The 19,500-nt window shown below is 44.0% G+C and overlaps 1 long non-coding RNA gene across 2 annotated transcripts in view; it reads left to right on the top strand.

Annotated features, from left to right (window-relative positions):
* Window positions 1–19,500, top strand: part of LOC148003784 (uncharacterized) — a 69,486-nt gene that overhangs the window by 21,191 nt on the left and 28,795 nt on the right. The window contains exons 3-5 of one of the 2 annotated variants that reach the window (XR_015629627.1): window positions 16,149–16,238; window positions 17,504–17,746; window positions 18,119–18,229. This is a non-coding gene — a long non-coding RNA (uncharacterized LOC148003784). Of the gene's footprint in view, window positions 1–16,148; window positions 16,239–17,503; window positions 17,747–18,118; window positions 18,230–19,500 lie in introns of those variants that run through there. The other variant, XR_015629626.1, reaches the window with a different exon arrangement.

Raw genomic sequence — 19,500 nt, 5'->3', positions numbered from 1 at the left:
TTACTATCCCAGTAACCATCTCCACACTAGGACATTCCTGGATTTTTATCAGGAAAGGAGGAGCATGCAGTCCGCCTTCCCCAGGCCAGGGTTCTGTGTCTACAGTCAATCACCCATAATAGAGACCATTTGGGGTGGGAGTGGGACGAGGAAGCTGCATTTGTACAGAACATGTACAGACATGTACCTTGTATCTCGAGCAATCCAGGGTAAGCTCTGTTAACATGATTTTCTAGTGTGCTAGGTGGTGTGAGTAACATACAGACATATGAAAGTATATGGGGAGATATGTGTGAGTTCGTGTGCAAAGAAATTCCACTTTATAGAAATAGCTTGAGAATTGGTATTTGTGAGGAGTGCAAGAGCCAACACTCCATGGGTAGTGAAAGATGAGGTATTTATCCATATGTGAGCTGGTTCCCCTCAGCTACCTTCCCAAAGCCATGACGTGCATATAGAAAATGAGTTATATTGAAGGGCTTAAAGTGTCTAGACAAGTTTCACTTAATATTTGCCTTCTGGGGTAAGGAGGTAGGTATACTGAGAGAGAAAGAATGAAAGGACAACAGAAAAGGAAATTGATTGTTGGGGCTCAGATATGGGATCCCCAAATATGCTCTCTTGGCACTTGATAAAACTGCAAAGATAAGGTCACTCCGACCTCTCTCTTTTCTCCTGACATAGAATCCTAAAGGAATTTTCTGACCTACTTTGCCTGAAGTTGGTGATAAAACTTTTATTCCAGTGGGAACCCATCCAGGTAGAGAAGAACCTGAGTAAACAGCCGTGTGGTGCCCTCAGCTCAGCTCACCATGAGGTCACAGTCCATTTATATCTAGTCACTCGTCTCTGTAGCTCTCTAACTCTGTGGAATGGAAGCATAGAAACACAGCTTTCCTTGGTCTTTGGGGGTTTGTTTCTTTGTTTTTCTGTGTGGTGTTAAAAACTCAACCCATGGCCTCATGTATGCTAGAAAAACTTCATTTCTGACCCCCACCATGCCATGTTAAATTTAAAGTAAATTTATTATGATTTTCTATTGCTAATCTCTCTTTTGTCATAGAAGCGTCATGACCTTTGGATGGGTGAAGACAGGGTGTATATTTTCTCTCCTACAAAATACATTTTCAACAAACTAAACACAATATTTAGCAAGAAGGTTTTTTCTTAATATTTAATTGTATTGTAGTTTTATCAGTATGTTGAAAATACCTGTTCTAAATCACCAAAAACATTAGGACATAGACTCTTCAGCATCCCAAATCCCCATGCTTTTCCCCAGGAAGAACATTGCTTTGCAAAGAGCCTAATGTCCCCCATTTTCCCTTCTCTTTCCTGACTGTACTTTTGGGCTTTGTATGCTTTTAGATACTAATCCACTGTTTGTGACAGTTATACTCAGAGCTTTTGGGAAAGTATAATATATACTATATATATTATATATGTGTGTATATATACATACATATACATATACATATATATTCAAACACATACACATGCACATACACATATACACATACAAACATATACACACATATATACACACACATATACACACATGCAAATATACCCCCCACATACACACATACACACATACCCCACATACACATATACATATATATACACACACAAGTATATACATACATACTTATATACATATATACATATAAATCCTCAGAGTGAGCCCTCCATGTGAGCTGACTTCCCTCCTTCCTCTTCAAATGGACAAATGAGAATGGAAGGAAGGGTCCTCAGTGAGCTTTCACTACGGAGTTCCAGTGATGGGAACATTTCTCAATTTCTGTAAATGTTGGTATCAAGAGTCAACCTATGTTGACTTATTCTGTGTCTTCCCACAATGATTATTCCAGACAAAGCTGGGCAAAGACCAGAAAAGTAATGGCCAGTAGAGGATTGGATCCAGGGAACTTCAGATTAGTGTGCCCATGTGGATGTTCACCAAGGACCGTCGCACGTCTCAGGACGTGTGACTTTAATTACAGATATGGTAAAACTGACAGAAGCCAGCGATGGCTTTCAGGAGTATCACATTTTGGTCCTGATGTTTCATTTGAACAAATGGTTTATAGTCTTCTTGGGGACATCTGTTGTCTCACAGATGAGCTCAATCCTCTCACTGAGCTTGGAACAACAGAGGAAAGCCTAATCTGTGTAAACAGTCTGATGGAGACTTATCTCTGAATTGCTTTAGATGCTGAGAGGAAAAAACTGTGTGGTGTCACCCCCAATTCTTCAGTGAGTACAAACTTAACCCTAAGCAGGGGGTCAGCAGCTGTGTTAAAACCCACGGGAAACAGGAAGTCTTGACTGGCTGGGAACCGATTAGCTGCATTTGCCTTGCTGGAGTGTTTGGGGTAAGTGAAAAGTGTCTGGTCCCTTATGGCCGAGGCATGAGGTGAGAGGAGCACAGGGCTGATAGGGTTTTTGTCTCTGTATCTTAGTGCTTTGGGATCAGGAGAGGCCCACATGCAGGCCGGGTCTCAGGACCCCTCTGAGGTTATCTCCTGAAACTCAGTCCGTGGGACAATGGGTCAGAGAGCAACATTTTTTCCTCACAGACCCAGCCCAGCCACAAGGACAAAGGAGAATGGAAAGAATGACCTCAGCTGGATCCGGCAGGAACTGCCTCTCTCTTTCTATGAGAACGTGGCCAAGTGACTTACCTTCATTCAGTCAGCATCAGCTTCCTCAGTGGTGGCCGGGAAGAGTGACCAACTTCAAGCATGTAAAGTGTACAGCGCAGGTATCCCAGGGACTCACAGGCCAGAGCCCATCCTGGTGTTCTCTGCTGCAGACAGGCCGGACCAGCCACCCTCATCCAAAGAGAGGATACGCTTCCACACCGGGGGGCACATCACCCCCATTCAAAGCTTTCCACTAGAATATAAAAAATGTGAGTTTCTTAGGGGAAAAAATCAATAAAAAGCAAACCTCTATATCTTCCATGGAAAATGAAATGATCTTTTCCTTCTAATACAGATGACAAATGACTCATATTCATGGCAAGATTATTATTTGAAAGGTAATTGGTTCATAGTGATTCTGTGTATAGTAGTAGTAGTAGTAGTAGTAGTAGTAGTAGTAGTAGTAGTAGTAGTAGTAATATACAGCAAACAGAACAACAAAAGGTTTTGGCTACTCTCAGGCTGCCAGGCCTTACAGGACAAATTATTTAAATCCATTTGGTCTTGGAACATCTTGGTCTTAGGCAAAGCTATAATCGTGGGGATTCGAACCAGCAGATTTTTTACTAAGGAACACTCCTTCTGAAAAACAGATATTTAAGTTCTTCAGCAGGGCTGCCTCTAGCCTCTGAACCCTGTGGAGTCAGAGATACACTGACTACTGCTGTGAAAGCCGGTCCTTATAGGCACAGATTCAGACTGTGTTCTCACGTATGAGGCTACCCAGACCAGTCTAGATCAGGGAAGATGAGCGCAGTTGAGCAATGCATGGTGCTCTTCTTGCTGTTTCAGCAGAGAAGGAAGTCACATACTTTGTGGAAAGTACATCCTTTCTATCTGGACCAACGTGAGCTCAAGTCCTGATGGTGGTGGTGGTGGTGGTGGTGGTGGTGGTGTGTGTGTGTGTGTGTGTGTGTGTGACTATGTATATAGATACCAGCTGTTAGTGTTAGTGTCTTCCTTTTTGTTTTTCTTTTTTTTTTTTCAGAGCTGAGGACCGAACCCAGGGTCTTGTGCTTGCTAGGCAAGTGCTTTACCACTGAGCTAAATCCCCAACCGTTAGGTGTCTTCCTTAATTGCTCTCTATGCTACCATTTTTTCTGTTCTTTTTGAGTTTCTCCATGTAGCCCTGGCTCTCCTGGAACTCTCTGTAGACCAGGCTGGCCTCGAACTCACGGATCTGCCTGCCTCTGCCTCCGGAGCACTGGGATCAAAGGTGTGCACCACCACCACCCTGCTTCCATGATACTTTTTGAGGCAGGATCTGTCACTGAACCTGGAGCTCATTGATTCAGATAGACTGGTTGGCCTGCTAGTTCCAGAGAACCTCCTGTCTCTGCCTCCTCAGTGCTTAGATTCAAAGTGTATGCTGATGTTGTGTGTGGATGCTAGAGGTCTAAATGCTTGTACAGTCAGCACTTTACTGACTGGGCCCCTTCCCTCACCCTCACTCCTCGCCATTCCATCTCCTAGGGCTGATGCTATCTGAATCACTTGGGAAATAATTTTCACCTGTAAAGGATGGAGATACCTTGAGGTTCCTGTGAGGGTGAATGGGGCAATGTGTACACAGTATTGTCCAGCTGATTAAAGTAATCCATTGGAAAGCATAGAAGCTCAGGCACAGTATGTATAATGTAAGGGGAACCGTATAGTATAGTATAGTATAGTATAGTATAGACCACAAGTAATTTGTCTTTGAGTGCCACAGAGTTCTTGAGCGTGATTCAACCAAAACTTCTTGGGTACATTTGATAGAAGTACACCTTTTTGGTTGAGCGTAGACTTTGGGACTGTTTTTGGTTTAGTTTTTGGTTTAGTTGTGGGAGTATAGAAAGTTAAGGGCAAGATTTAGACTAAGGAACTTCCACTTAAAATTCCAACAAACCAACCCTTGACTTCTAGAACCTGAATTGAGAAGGCAGGTCCAGCTGGAGCAATGGAATAGAGTATATGTTACTATTATTATGTAACAGGCTATAGGGGACTCGAGTTTCAGAGTCAAAGTAAAGCTTGGAACAGTAGGGTCTTGTACTCAAAAAAAGATTTCATTTTCTGTCTAACTCCTGATGGAATTACCCCTTAAAGACAAATATGTCTCCTAATTTCAACCCTGGGTGAATCTCTTAATTTTTTTTATTTTTTTCTTTCTTTTTGGTTTTTGTTTTAATTTATTTCTTAAAAATGTTTGATAATCACTTCTACAAGGAAAAGAAAATGGTGGGCGTATTGAAAGTGGGGAAGCTTGTCCCTCTGTGAGTTTACATCCTCCGGAACAAAGATTTCCTTTACTGGTAAATCCAGTGAGTTTACAGCATTCTCAACTCGAGCTCATGAGCATCTGCAGATGCTTCGAATACCAAGGCTTACATTGCCCGGATTCACTCCAGCTCTGTTTAACTTAGCTCACTGGGAGGGGAGGGCCCACCTTCTCCCAGGAATACCAATACTCATCACAGCGCTGAGCCCCAGGGCTGCGTAAGTTCTGAGCCCAGGATTCTCTAGCAATCTCAACACTGGGAGATGAGGAAGAAAGGAAGCCACTATAGTATATAGAACAGCTTGATGTCAGTGTGAGGAGAGGGGGGCTTTGAGGGCATGTGAGTGTGTTCCTAAGAACCTTCGGATAGCAGAGGAAAAGGTGTCCTAGATGACCAGAGCAATAATCGACAAAGCACTGTCAGCAAGAGCCTCCAAGATAGAGAGGACATGCCCCCGAGTAGGCAAATTCCTTTTCTCTTGTACCCCTTCTGAAAAGGACAGGGCGGATCCAGGTGATGTGCACACAGCATCATCCTCACAATAGAAGGGGATACACCAGTGACCCCAAGCTTGCAGACTTCTGCTGGACCGTGGGAATCAGGTGTGCCATGCTTATCTGCCAGGAGGTTTTGCCTCCTCTGGGACCATCAGGAAGGCAGTGTTATCTTCATTGTTTCCCACATCCAGCCCTAAAAAGTTTACAGATGTTGGCTCTGGACTGATAGTGAAAATGGACAGGCCAAAATTGCAGATTCTCTCAATTTACATGACACTTAGTAAATGAATGACTTAGGCACTGACAGATACTACTGTGGGGCCCACAGTGAAAAGAGTAACACAGCAATATGAAAAATAGGAAGGAAATAATAAAAACTCCCTAGACTTCCTATCTTAAAAATATCAAATTATTTTAATGCTAAATGGGCACTAGGAGGATCTGAATGGATACATAATTTATGTAAATCTATGCAAATCCAGGTACCAATTACACTGAAAAGGATTGGGTGGCACTCATAAAGGACTGGTCATGCTCTAAGCTGTCACCTGCTAATCTGCTTCTCCCCAGGAGTTAGCTTCACACCAGATGGCACGGAAACCTGCTTCCGTGAACCTTTGCCTTCCTGTCTAACTTACGCTTCTGTGAACTTTGAAGAGCTGACATTGCTTTGGTTAGCGCACAAGGACCCATTTAGGGATCACAACAGGATGCTGGTTCTGGAGAGAGGGATTCTTGAGCATGCAGACTTTGCTAGCATCCTGCAAGGCCTGCTAAGGTATTGTATGTAAGCTGTATGGACCTTAGAAGACAGGTTTTATTTATCTCTGGGAAAACAGAGAAATCAAATACGTTGCAAAATGAAGGAATCCCATTTCTTTCTGAATGGACACATTGCAAACGTGCAGCTGAGCACACAGACACAGGCACGTGCACATCTCATTAGTTCTGATGGAGCTGATACAATGTCTCCAATGAACTGCACTTCTGCCCCCGATCACACACATGGTGTTCACTGCAGCTCTTTCCTCCGTGAGAGTGTTCCGGAGATTACTAAGTCAGCATCATTATCCAAATAGACATCTGCTCTATTTTCTTGTTCATAATGATAATGACTAGCTGGGGTCACAAAGGATAGGCTTAACACATAGCATGCAAATGGAAAATCTGAGGAAAGTGGAAGCTGTAGGAAAAAGTGTAATTGTGCTTTCCCTATTTGCTTAAGAATAACAATAAAAACACGGAACTAACTAACAAACGAGCAAAAAAACAAAACAAAACAAAACAAAACAAAACAAAAAAAAACCCAATGACTTACCATCAGTCATTGCTTTGCATTAGAATTTCCAGGGCACCAGACCTAGGATTTAGAGTTCATTGCTACATTAGAAGAGGAGCTAAATGCTCAAAACCCATGGCCTTCCAAGGGCACACTTAAAACTTGCAGCCAGTTCCAGAGTTCCAACCTTACTGGATAACCTCTGAGGAGATGTGGTACCCTAGTGGGCAGTTTGTTCTGTTGGAGATCTGAGGAGCAGGGCTTCCCAGAACAATGCTAGGCCTTCAGTCCTGCATACTGGGAAGGGTGGGATGCAGGAATGGAGTCCAGGAGCTCTGGCTGCAACATACCACGGTTCTGGCACAAACCAAGCGCTGGCTTTTCCTAAGTCAATATCGGAGACTCCCCTCCAGCAGAGTCCTGTGGTGTGAGGTCTGAGCACACACCGAAACATCCATGGAGATCCAGAATTGAATCATTTGAGGGGGAGTGGAAGTGTTTCTAGGAACAGTCCCACGATTCCTGCTCTGCTCGTTAAGCTCCAAGCTTTCCAAATACTGGTGAGTATTGGAGTCGTATTGAACTCCAAAACAGCAGCTGGGGCTCAGAGTCCATGTCTATGTACAGACCTCATACATCTCATCTCTGAGAAATGAGATAGTTCACTTTTATCAACTTCAGTTTAAGATAAGAGGAACTACCATGAGAGCCCATGTGCTTTGTACATGAGATAAATAAACTCCAAAGCTAACCCAGCCCGGTGAGCTTATGAGTGGCCGGGGGCTATGAGGTCTTCTTTCTCAGTTTCCCTATTCCGGTATAAAGCTGGGATGGGTCCTTGTGTCAGAGGAGGGAGGAGTTCATTGGTTTTGAGCGTTTCCTCAACTTGCCTTTTGGAGGAGCACTTGACATTCCCTCTTTCTCTCCGAATCCCTGATGCTTCGTCCGGGCTTTGTTTTCTAAGGGTATAATTTTTTGGATGAGACAAATGTCTTCATTTTGTACATTGTGGTTGGTTGACACTGAGTGGAAACGAGAGTGTAAATCATATACTCCAATTACGGGGCTGAAGACCAGGAAGTGCTTTGTAGTCATTAAGTGCTCTACCAATTTTTAAGGATAATGCATTTTTCATGTCAGTTTTATACCCCAAATTTATGTCAGTTAGCTACAAATATGCTTTGCTTTGAAATTCTCTGAGGCTTAGCCAGCGTTGATGAGACCTCAGAAGCTATAATAAAAGTCCAAAATGCCTTCACACAGCTTTCTTAATTCCCTGTGTCTGGCTTCCTCCGGATGCAGGTCCGTTGATGGCGCCCTGCACCTACCATGCCTTTCAGCGGAGGCGGTGCGCTGGCTGGAAACTATTTTGCTATAAGCAATAGAAGAACTCGAGAACGTCTCAAATAAATGAGAGTTGGTTTTTCCTCACATCATCAAAAGTCTGGAGGTTTTAATAGTTTTCTGATTGGCTCATTAGCTCAGGATTGCCAGGGTTGATATTTCGGAGTCCCTTAGCTCGTCCCTCTTCCTCGCAAGCTGGTGTCTGCAGAAAAAACAGTGTAAACATTGGAACCTCCGCTCGAAGGAGAACGCGATGCCCGTGGTTTTTGTTTTTGTTATCATTCGATCTGTTTTTTGAAGACCATTTCATCCATTCCGTCCGTGTGTCTCTGTGTAGGTATGCACGTGCTGCAGTGGGCGCTCGGGGGTCAGACAAAACTTTCCCCAGTTGATTCTCTCCTTCCACTTCAGCTCTGGAGAGGGAGTGCAGCTTGCTGTGCTTGGCAGTTAGCACCCTTACCTACTGGGCCTTCTCGCCAGGCCCAGTGTTCTGGTTTTAAGAGAGGATCTTTATCCCTCCCACTGAGGAGTAGGATTTCAACCCCTCACCCCTTCGACCCTGACCATGCCTTCGTGACTGCGTCAATCAATAGGACGGGACAGAAGTAAACAGCGTGTCACCCTTCAGGCTAGATCGTGAACTGCCAAGCTGTTTCCGGAATGTCTTGGGATGCACATCCTTTCTGGGGGGGCTCCTATTGGGTGTCCCCCCTGAAAGTCTCTTGGGGTTTTCCTTTCAAAGTCCACACCAGCCACCCACGAGAGAGACGGAGAGGCTTCTAAAAGAGTCTTTAAAAAGGAAGACATCTGTGGAGTTCAGGAGCATGAGTCAGCACTGTGGATAATGGCTGCGTATTAAGGGCTCAGCGGAGCCTGCTGTCCACACAGTGCACAGCAAGACGTTCTTAGCCCGGTGTTTACTCTCAGACTGTACATGTTTTTTCAATCAGCCAGAGAGGCTCAGCTCTCTCCGAGGCTGCATTTTGCTTTCCAGAAGACAGCTGGGCCTTCTCAGGGAGCATGCAGGCAAAGCCACGTGCTCTTTTTCCTGTGGCATTCTTCCCAACAGAAGAATGGGTTGGCAGCCTCACGCTTTCTCACGGCCGAGAGTCCATTTTATAATGTCCTGCTATCTAGATATCGTTATTAAGCATTCTCGAACCCCAAAAGACCACCAAGGAGCCAATTCTGATGCAACTGAACTAGGGTCTTTTTATTTAAGGTTGAGCTTGGGCCGCACTGCCATCTCTGATGCAGCAGGACGGGAGGGCGAAGCCCCGAGCTTTGAGTGGGACAAGATTTTACAGGAAATGGGAAGCAAGCAAGGGGGTTTCTAGCCTGGCACACATCTGAAGGGGGGTGGCTATTACAGAATTTTGTTGCTCTTTAAAATAATTGGCTGGTGTTGGGAGCCAAACCATAAACTTTATTTCTGCTTTCCTCCTGATTGGTGGTTGTTAGGAAGAGAAGTGCCGGTGGTGGGCTTATAACCTAGAGGCACAGGTTTGTTGGGGAGTAACCTGGAAACTGGTGCTAGAGAGTTCAACCTTAGGTCAGGTTCTCTAGGATGGAGTCTGAACCCAGGATCTGTTTTCTCAATATCTAGTATGTCTTTCGTGTGTGTGTGTGTGTGTTTATAGATGTATATATGTGTGTATATATGTTCATATATGTGTGTATGCATGCATATGTGTGTTTATATGTGTATGTGTTTATATATGTATATGTGTGTATATATGTTCATATATGTGTGTATGTGTGCATATGTGTTTATATATGTATATGTGTGTATATATGTTCATATATGTGTGTATGCATGCATATGTGTGTTTATATGTGTTTATATATGTATATGTGTGTATATATGTTCATATATGTGTGTATGCATGCATATGTGTGTTTATATATGTATATGTGTATATATGTTCATATATGTGTGTATGTGTGCATATGTGTGTTTATATGTGTATGTGTTTATATATGTATATATGTGTGTATATATGTTCATATATGTGTATATGTGTGCATATGTGTGTTTATATGTGTATGTGTTTATATATGTATATATGTGTGTATATATATTCATATATGTGTGTATGTGTGCATATGTGTGTTTATATGTGTGTGTGTTATCAATGCCCTTCTTTCTCTTTTGCAATACACAATTTTCTCTTGAAAACATTAGCTCTCCTTCAGCAGCTACTAGTCATCATTTGACTTCTTTCTTCATTTTGGCCATTTTCTCTTTTTACTGTTGTAGAAAACTTGCTGTTGCCCACTGTATTCGTGTTTTATTTTGCCCTTATTTCCCTTAAATATGAGGAGACTCAAGTCTGCTCAGTGTGAGTGAACCAACGGCTGAATGGTTAAAGGTTTACATGGAAGATAGCTTGAAGTTTGTAACTATAAAAAATGAACAACTGCCCGTAGCAGGTCACAGGTCTGCTTGTCAGTTTACTACTTTTCTGTCATGATCTCTTGTGAACTTGTCCATGTACTTGTTCACTTGACAGCATTTGCTGAGTGACTGCTTTGCTCTGACTTCCAGGTGTTTCGGAGGACAAAGCCTTTATGATGTTGTGGTGGAAGTGGTCAGGCTATGGCAGTAGAGATTGACAGAGACCATGGGGAGGTGTGGTTTTGCTCTCACTTTCCTATCTCACTTTAGTGCCAGGGAATCCCAGAGGTGGTCTTGCTAATAGGTACATTTAAACAAATATTTCTTTTACTTTTGAGATGATATAATTACATAATTTCCTCCTTTTTTCCTCCTTCCAAACTCTCCTATATATCCCTCCTTATTCTCTTTCAAATTCAGGACTGTTATGATCTAAGTGACAGAGGAGTCCTACCATGTGACAGATCTCATGTGAGAGGCTTATTGAGGAGAGAGTACACAGAGGCTGCCTCTGGATCAGGGAGGAGGAAAAGAGACAGGGAGAGGAGGGGCTGGCCTTTTATTAGGGGACGTAGCTCACACACAGAGGGAGGATATGTGAGTCCTGGCAACAGTGGGAATGTGTCGCATCTTGGCAACTAGTGATGACATCTGCTGTTGCTGGGTCCCTAGGGGCAGGCAGTGGAGGTGCTTGGTTGCCAACAGTGGCCTCTTTTCTCATTAATTGTTACTGCATGCATATATTTATAGATATGTGTTGGAGACTGGCTCTAATGCTTTGATTAAGTCAGGAATCTGCGAGTCCAGATGCTGAAGGTCCTTGTCCCCAGTTGGTTTTTTGATCGATCAATAAAGATGCCAATGGCCAATAGCTGGGGTAAGGGGCAGGACACTTAGAGTTTTGAGGATAGGGCACAGAGAGGAACAGAGGATATTGTCATGACTCTGGGTAAAAGGATGGGACGCAAGAGTGGAGGGAGATAATGCCACCTATCCATGTTAGCCTGGTATGCAGGGAAAGGTTTAGGAGTGCCCAGACTTTGAGTTAGTCAAGGTATTTTAAAATTAACTGGCGTGTGTGTGTGTGTGTGTGTGTGTGTGTTTCCATTTGCAGACCCGAGATAGCTCCTGGGTGAGTGTGACCCACTGGGAGCACAAAGAGGAATAGTGAAAATTCACTGATATATATATATATATATATATATATATATATATATATATATAATATTCCTAAATATAACCTGTTCAGTCTGTATGATATTTTCAGGGCTGACCATTGGTGCTGGATAACCAATTGGTGTGCTCTTCCCTGGGGAAGACTATTTCTCCCAGACTCAGCATCCTTAGTTACCTGTAGTTCTTTGTGTAGGGTGGTTACATTTATTGATGATTTATTGATGATTGATTTTTCTCACCTTCCCTTCAACACCTGTAGCTCTGCTTTTGGAAAAAGGGCCATCTATTCTAAGCTCTCCCTAAGTCCTAAGTGGGAGTTGCCAGGCAGGGTTACCAGCGGTTTGACTCTAGGCTACTGGAATCCCAAACTTCCCATTAAAGCACCCTGAGGAGGTTTCAGTTTTAGGAGATAAGGAGAATACAGGAAGAAGCCCTGGGGCTGGCAGGAAACCAAGGCATCAAAGCTGAAAATGGCTGAAAGCCGTGGAAGCCTGGCTCTAAGGAGTAGTTTAAAAATGGCTGTGCTGCCAGGTTGGTGCTGTCCTCCTGGGGGACAGCCTGCTATGGTGAGCCTTGTATGGTGAGCCTTGTGCTATGGTGAGCCTTGTATGGTGAGCCTTGTGCTATAGTGAGCCTTGTGCTATGGTGAGCCTTGTGCTATGGCGAGCCTTGTGCTATGGCGAGCCTTGTGCTATGGCGAGCCTTGTGCTATGGTGAGCCTTGTATGGTGAGCCTTGTGCTATGGTGAGCCTTGTGCTATGGTGAGCCTTGTATGGTGAGCCTTGTGCTATGGTGAGCCTTGTGCTATGGCGAGACTTGTGCTATGGTGAGCCTTGTGCTATGGTGAGCCTTGTGCTATGGTGAGCCTTGTGCTATGGTGAGCCTTGTATGGTGAGCCTTGTGCTATGGTGAGCCTTGTGCTATGGTGAGCCTTGTATGGTGAGCCTTGTGCTATGGTGAGCCTTGTATGGTGAGCCTTGTGCTATGGTGAGCCTTGTATGGTGAGCCTTGTGCTATGGTGAGCCTTGTATGGTGAGCCTTGTGCTATGGTGAGCCTTGTGCTATGGTGAGCCTTGTGCTATGGTGAGCCTTGTATGGTGAGCCTTGTGCTATGGTGAGCCTTGTGCTATGGTGAGCCTTGTATGGTGAGCCTTGTGCTATGGTGAGCCTTGTATGGTGAGCCTTGTGCTATGGTGAGCCTTGTATGGTGAGCCTTGTGCTATGGTGAGCCTTGTGCTATGGTGAGCCCTGTATGGTGAGCCTTGTGCTATGGCGAGCCTTGTGCTATGGTGAGCCTTGTATGGTGAGCCTTGTGCTATGGTGAGCCTTGTGCTATGGTGAGCCTTGTGCTATGGTGAGCCTTGTATGGTGAGCCTTGTGCTATGGCGAGACTTGTATAGTGAGCCTTGTGCTATGGTGAGCCTTGTATGGTGAGCCTTGTGCTATGGTGAGCCTTGTGTGGTGAGCCTTGTGCTATGGCGAGCCTTGTATGGTGAGCCTTGTGCTATGGTGAGCCTTGTGCTATGGCGAGCCTTGTGCTATGGTGAGCCTGGTGCTGTGGTGAGCCTGGTGCTATGGCGAGCCTTGTTTGAACGACTTTGGCCTATACTGAACTGCAACCCCTACCAGACCACATGTGGTCTGTATGCACTGGGGCTCTTTCATGCTGTCAACCAGGTTACAGTTGAGTCTCAGTACTAATCCTTCCTAGAGCTGTGTCGGGGCTCCTAAGTAATGCCTGGGACTCATATGGAATGAATCTCGCTACTCCTGGTGAGAGTGCTCCATGTAGAGGTCTGGGGGTCAACTAGAACAATACAAGCTTTGCTAGGCAATGTGAAGGAATATTCCTATGACAGTGAAGGAACATTCTGAAAATATATCCAGAGCCTGTGCTGGAACTTTCTTTTGCCATGTCCTAGCTGAGTATCTTTAATCTTGACTAATCTCCAGTCCTCATTTATCTCACGTGTAAAGCAAGAACCTAGTAGTTCTGGCACTTAGTGGTTTGAATGATTCAGAGCCTGGCATACAGTACATGTTTGATGCATTTGTTGTTACCATTTTAACTTGTGCTTTTAATCAAGATAAATGAAAAGGACACAATGGGGACTCTCTGGATGTCTGTTTCTTGGGACAACATTGATCCCTAGTGATTGGGCAACCCTCAGCCTTTAGTGGAGGCTGTATTTAGTCTTCATTGGGTCCCATGTTAGGCTGCTTTAGATCAGTGAATGCTGGGAAAGAGAGCGTTTCTATTTTATTTTCTTCTCTGGCTCTAAGAACAAGATATTCCTATCCAATGAGATCATGACTTGTAGAATGGTTTAAATGGAAATAAAAGGTCTTTGTCTCCCCTACAATTTCTCATGCCCTACATTGTTCTAGTTTCCTGCAATGACTACCATCCCTTCCTGACCATTCTGTTGTCTTGTCGTGCATCCAGCTCTCACTGTGGCCGACGAGATTATAGTGTGGTTTGACAGGCCTCCTTGGCACAGGACTAGGACTTTTTCTGGTTAGGACTTTAGAAGCCACCATAATAAGGAATTAGGTTCTTTTTGTGTCCAACCGACTTTTAAAATTTTTTTTTCAATTCAATTTCTCACATTATTGTTTCCCAGTTCTCTTTGTTTTCTTGAACTCAATAAACCTATTGATGCCTTACTTGGGGCGAACCGTGACACTTTCCACGTATGGTGGCGCTCTCCTTCTCCGAGCCTCTGCCCTGCTTCTCTGAGCTGCATGTAGCAGTGTTGCTTTTATTTCTTGGGGGAAATTCCTTAGATCTCTAGTTAATTGATTAGCAAAAGAAAAGGAAGAAAAATATCATACGGAAGGTCCCTGACAGAGAGAATTCACTACAAATTTTGATTTTGCATTTTTATTTTTTTGGCTAAAATGGTTTCTTATTCTGATTCCAAAGCCACTTATTGACCCAACACTCCTCTAACAACTTCCACAACCTTTGTCCTTCCCTTTCTTCTTTTCTCTCTAATTTTGGCAGTCTTGCAATGTAGCCCTAGCTGGTCTTGATCACATGATCACCTCAGCCTCCCAAGTGCTAGAATTCAAGCTTGCGCCCGATGGTAGGGTCATGTTTCAGTTTTTGCAAACAGTATATATTGTCCTTAAATGATATCCAACACCTGAAAGATCGAAAGGGTTTTCAGCAACACTAAATTAATTGGCAATGTATTTTCAACACAGTTCAACAGGTATCTCCTATAAGGGCTCTAGTGTGGCCCTTTGGGACGCTGGGCACCTCCCCTTCATGCTCAGCCCTAGTTCATTGTGTACAGGAGCTGGATGTGGGACACACCACAGTAACCTCATCTTGATAGCTTACTCAAATGCATTGCTTTTCCCCAAATCGTGTCTTCTTTCCTAGGTAATCATGAACGCAATGCCAGGAAAGAAAGACTTGAACGGAAGTAAGCTTTCTACCAAGCACAAGGCTACTCTGAGGGCCACCAGCTACTTCACCTGGATGAAGTGAAAATGTTAAAACCAAAGACAGGCAGAAAGTAGACATGGTTGGACAGTGAGAAGCTGGCTAGCTGGAGATTTGTAGTGGTTTGTGATTTAGAAGTCCTATCAATGCTTGCTATAATTTTAGTGTGTAAGCAGGGAGGCAGTGACAGTGTTTTCCAGCTGAAGAGGAGGAACAATTATGTATATTTATACACTAAGACTTAGAAACTTGCTTGTATATAAAGACAAGATTATCGATAATAGGAATGAATGAATGAATGAATGAATGAATGAATGAGGCAAAAGATTTTGAATTCCTGGAGAGCCTGGGTTTGAATAGATCTCAAGGTACTATTACTACCCTCCAGGGCTTCCTGGACCTTCCTTTCATGCAAGTGCATTTAGATCATTGTTTAAGGACCTGTTTGTGGGAGAAAACTATCTTGGATACTGGAATCCTTTCTACCCCACCTTCTAATTCCCTATTCTCCTACTCTTAGTAAACAGGAAAAGGAGGCTGGAAAGATGTCTCAGTGGATAAGGAGCTTGTGGTGCTAGTGCTGAGTGCTAGAATTCTGATCTCCAAGATCTGCATACAAGGCCTGGAGGGTGTGGCGGCTTGCTTATAATTCCGGCATCAATGGAAGGGAGAGATCTTCAGAGCGAGCTGACTCCCTAGACTATCAGAGTTGTGGAGCCTGGGTTCAGTTGGGAGAGTTTGCCTTAATGAATTAAGTAGACAGTAAGACTCCAGATGCCAACCTTTGGTCTCCACACATATGCACATACATGTATATATATGCATTCATACATGCATACACACATACTTAAACATTTAAAAAAAAAAGTAAACGTCAGCATCCAGCAGTAATAAATTACTTAGTACAGGCGATGAACTCCATTCTGACAAGTGGGGTCCATTTCTTACCATTTCAGAGTCAGCTGGCTCGATTTTACACCCTCAACCCCACCTCATCGCTCCTATACTGACCATAATTCCCTTCTCATTTCCAGAGAGAACCATGTGAAATGGAACAGACGCTGGCTCGGGCTCTATCTGCTTTTCATTTGAGTAGACACCCGAGGGAGTGTTGCTGGGCTCAGGTGAGGAAAGGAGAGTGATTCGCACAGCTCCACGTTCTAACAGTCCTCCTTCCACGTATATTCTGTTACTCCCCAGCCAAGGTCTCTGCCCCTTTGTAGTCATCCCTTTGTAGTCATTTTATAGTTTTGTTGATCACAGAGGGGGGAAAAGTCTTTTGTTTGGGGAGCGTTGGACGCCATAATACATTCATGAGCAGAACTGAAAATGCTGGCAGGAGTAGGGATGTTGAAATGAACTCCAGAGTGGGATGACCAAAGAGTTTATGGGTAGTCAACCAAAATGCATAGTTTTTTTGAGCCCCCTATGGAGAAAAAGGGTGAATTTAGTTAAACAAAGTGAATTGACCAGACTCTTACAAAGCTTGTTTGATTATTCCAAGGGAAATGGATACCCCCCTGTAGTGCAATCATTACACATTCATGGACAGATTCCCATTAGTAAACACAAGGAATAGAGCATAATTGAAATCCAGACACTTAACTGCATGTTGAGTCTCCATTCTCTTACATATTTATGGGAAGGCAAAATGTTATGACTTCTCTGTGAGATCTGGTTCATCTAGGAAATGTTCGAACGACCGCAGAAAGCTCCTTTTGTCTTAGAAGGAAAAGTCCAGGTTGGTCACAGCTGAATTGTCACTGTTCATGCTGTGTGGCCCGGCTTTCCAGACCTGACTTAGAGGCCAGGAACTAGGAAAAGATTGGATTTGAGACTGAGGCCAATGAAGGTTTTCACACATGTAGGTATCTGTTCTGTAAGGAGAGGTCAGAAAGCCCAGATTACAGATTAGTCCGAAGATATTTAGCTCTAGCCAGAGACCTGTCATTTGGTGCTGATTATATAAATTATAGAATTCCTACCTCAGATGAACCTCTTAGGTCATCTTTCCCATTTTGAAGTTGAGAGATCGGAGCTTAAGAGGATGTTGAGGGAATTTACGAAAAGTAGTTCAGTCTAGGGCTACAATGCGGACCCCTCCTACCCCAGTCTCCTTAACTTCTCCACAATGGTTCTCCACCTTATCTGAGATTAGGGACCCCCTTCCCCAACACAGAAGCTCTGTGCCATTGCAGGATGTCTCATGCTTGTGGTTGAGGGAACACGCATGTGCACACAGGTATGTGGGTCCTCTGTGGTAATTGTACATCCAGGGACCCTGTCAGATGCAGAGTCTGCTAGCTGTTTCAGATTCATTCCAGGGGTGTTTCTGCAGCCCATTCTATTTTTCTATTTTTCTAATTTTCTATTTTTCTATTTTTCGGAGCTGGGGACCGAATCCGCAGCCCATTCTAGGGCAAAGAGAGGCAAGAAAAGAAGGCGAAGACCACTTTGGATTCTTCCTTCTGAAAGATCCCAGTCTGAGAGACACCCTTATTCAAGTCTCAGGAAATCGCGGACCCCAGACACAGAGAGACCATTTTGGATGTAATAAGCAAAGGCGAGGTTTATTACGAAGATCTATTATGGGGATCTCCGGGCCGACACATACCCCACGCAGGAGACAGAGGTGTTGACCCCGAAACTTAAAAGTCAGGGGTTTATATAGGGAAAGCTAGGGGGTTTGGCGTGGTTACACACAATTGGCTAATTTTTGGCGCGGCTATAAGTGAATGGCTCATTCAAACAGACAACACAGCAGAAGAGTACGTGCTGACTGGGGCGTAGAGGATTTTAGAAGCTAGGGGCTTATCAGGGTTTGAAGGACATCTGGTTAAGGTGTGACTCTGAGTAAGCTGGGGGAGGTGTCCTTCTGTATCTTAGTGGCCCGTCAGTCTTGGCTGTAGGGCGGGCCCCGCCCTGTCTGGATTTTGAAACTTATTCTTTTAATTTTATATTTTAAACCTTAAATCTGTATAATTTTCTTTTCACTTCTCTTTAGCATTTACCTTCAATCAGTCACTAAAGGCCTCCACTCCTCCCACTGAACTGCGGGGCTCAGTGTTCATGTCAGGACCCCCACCACCAGCCCCCCAATGGCGCAGCACTGCCTGTGAGTACTTATTCTGTCTGCCTACCACATCACTGAGTTGAAGTTGTTAAAGCTTCTCGAAACGGCACCTCAGATTTACTTTCCTTCTTGATGTAACCTGTCGTGAGCACCATGTTTGTACCTCTCCTACAAACCTGGTTTCACATTAGTCTCTTCCTGGGAAATCCCTTATACCACAAACTGTTGTGACATATGTATATATGTATATATGTGTATATATATACACACACACATACATATACGTGTGTGTGATGTATATGATGTAAATGTATATGCATGTTCTCTGACTTAGCTTTAGAGCACTAATCAGTTGACTTTCATTCTGTTAGAAGCATTGTATTAGAAGCATTATACTATTTCAATCTAATTTTGTATGAATTTGTATTTGTAAATTTCACAATAGACCTCTTGGAGTGGATGAAGCAGGGGCTTTGTAATGTCGAGTAGACATTTTGCTTTGGCTATTTACTGGCTCTAAGACCTTCAGTAAATTTCCTAGTCCCAGCATGTCACAGTGTACTTGTTTCTAAGAGGATCAAATCAATGCCTCTGGTCCAGAGGTATTAGGAGAATTAGGACAGTGTATCTAAGCCAGCCCTTTCAGCTTTGTCAACTATGTTGCCTTTCTCCAATGGGGATCAGTCCCTGAGTGAGATGTCTCCTTCCCTGGGCTGTAAATACAGTGTGTTCACTTCTGACTTTAAATGTTGATGTGCTCATGTCTTAGTTCCTAAGAAATCCCTCTCTCCCACTGGCCCTATGCAAATTCTATTTTTTTTTTTTATTAACTTGAGTATTTCTTATATACATTTCAAGTGTTATTCCCTTTCCCGGTTTCCGGGCAAACATTCCCCTTCCCCCTCCCCTTCCTTATGGGTGTTCCCCTCCCAACCCTCCCCCCATTGCCGCCCTCCCCCCATAGTCTAGTTCACTGGGGGTTCAGTCTTAGCAGGACCCAGGGCTTCCCCTTCCACTGGTGCTCTTACTAGGATATTTATTGCTACCTATGGGGTCAGAGTCCAGGGTCAGTCCATGTATAGTCTTTAGGTAGTGGCTTAGTCCCTGGAAGCTCTGGTTGCTTGACATTGTTGTACATATGGGGTCTCGAGCCCCTTCAAGCTCTTCCAGTTCTTTCTCTGATTCCTTCAACGGGGGACCTATTCTCAGTTCAGTGGTTTGCTGCTGGCATTCGCCTCTGTATTTGCTGTATTCTGGCTGTGTCTCTCAGGAGCGATCTACATCCGGCTCCTGTCGGTCTGCACTTCTTTGCT

This window comes from Rattus norvegicus, chromosome 9 (genome assembly GCF_021556685.1).
Source record: "Rattus norvegicus strain SHRSP/BbbUtx chromosome 9, alternate assembly SHRSP_T2T, whole genome shotgun sequence".
NCBI lineage: Eukaryota > Metazoa > Chordata > Mammalia > Rodentia > Muridae > Rattus > Rattus norvegicus.
Note: the sequence above shows the minus strand (reverse complement) of the source record. Positions and strands in the feature narration are given on the sequence as shown.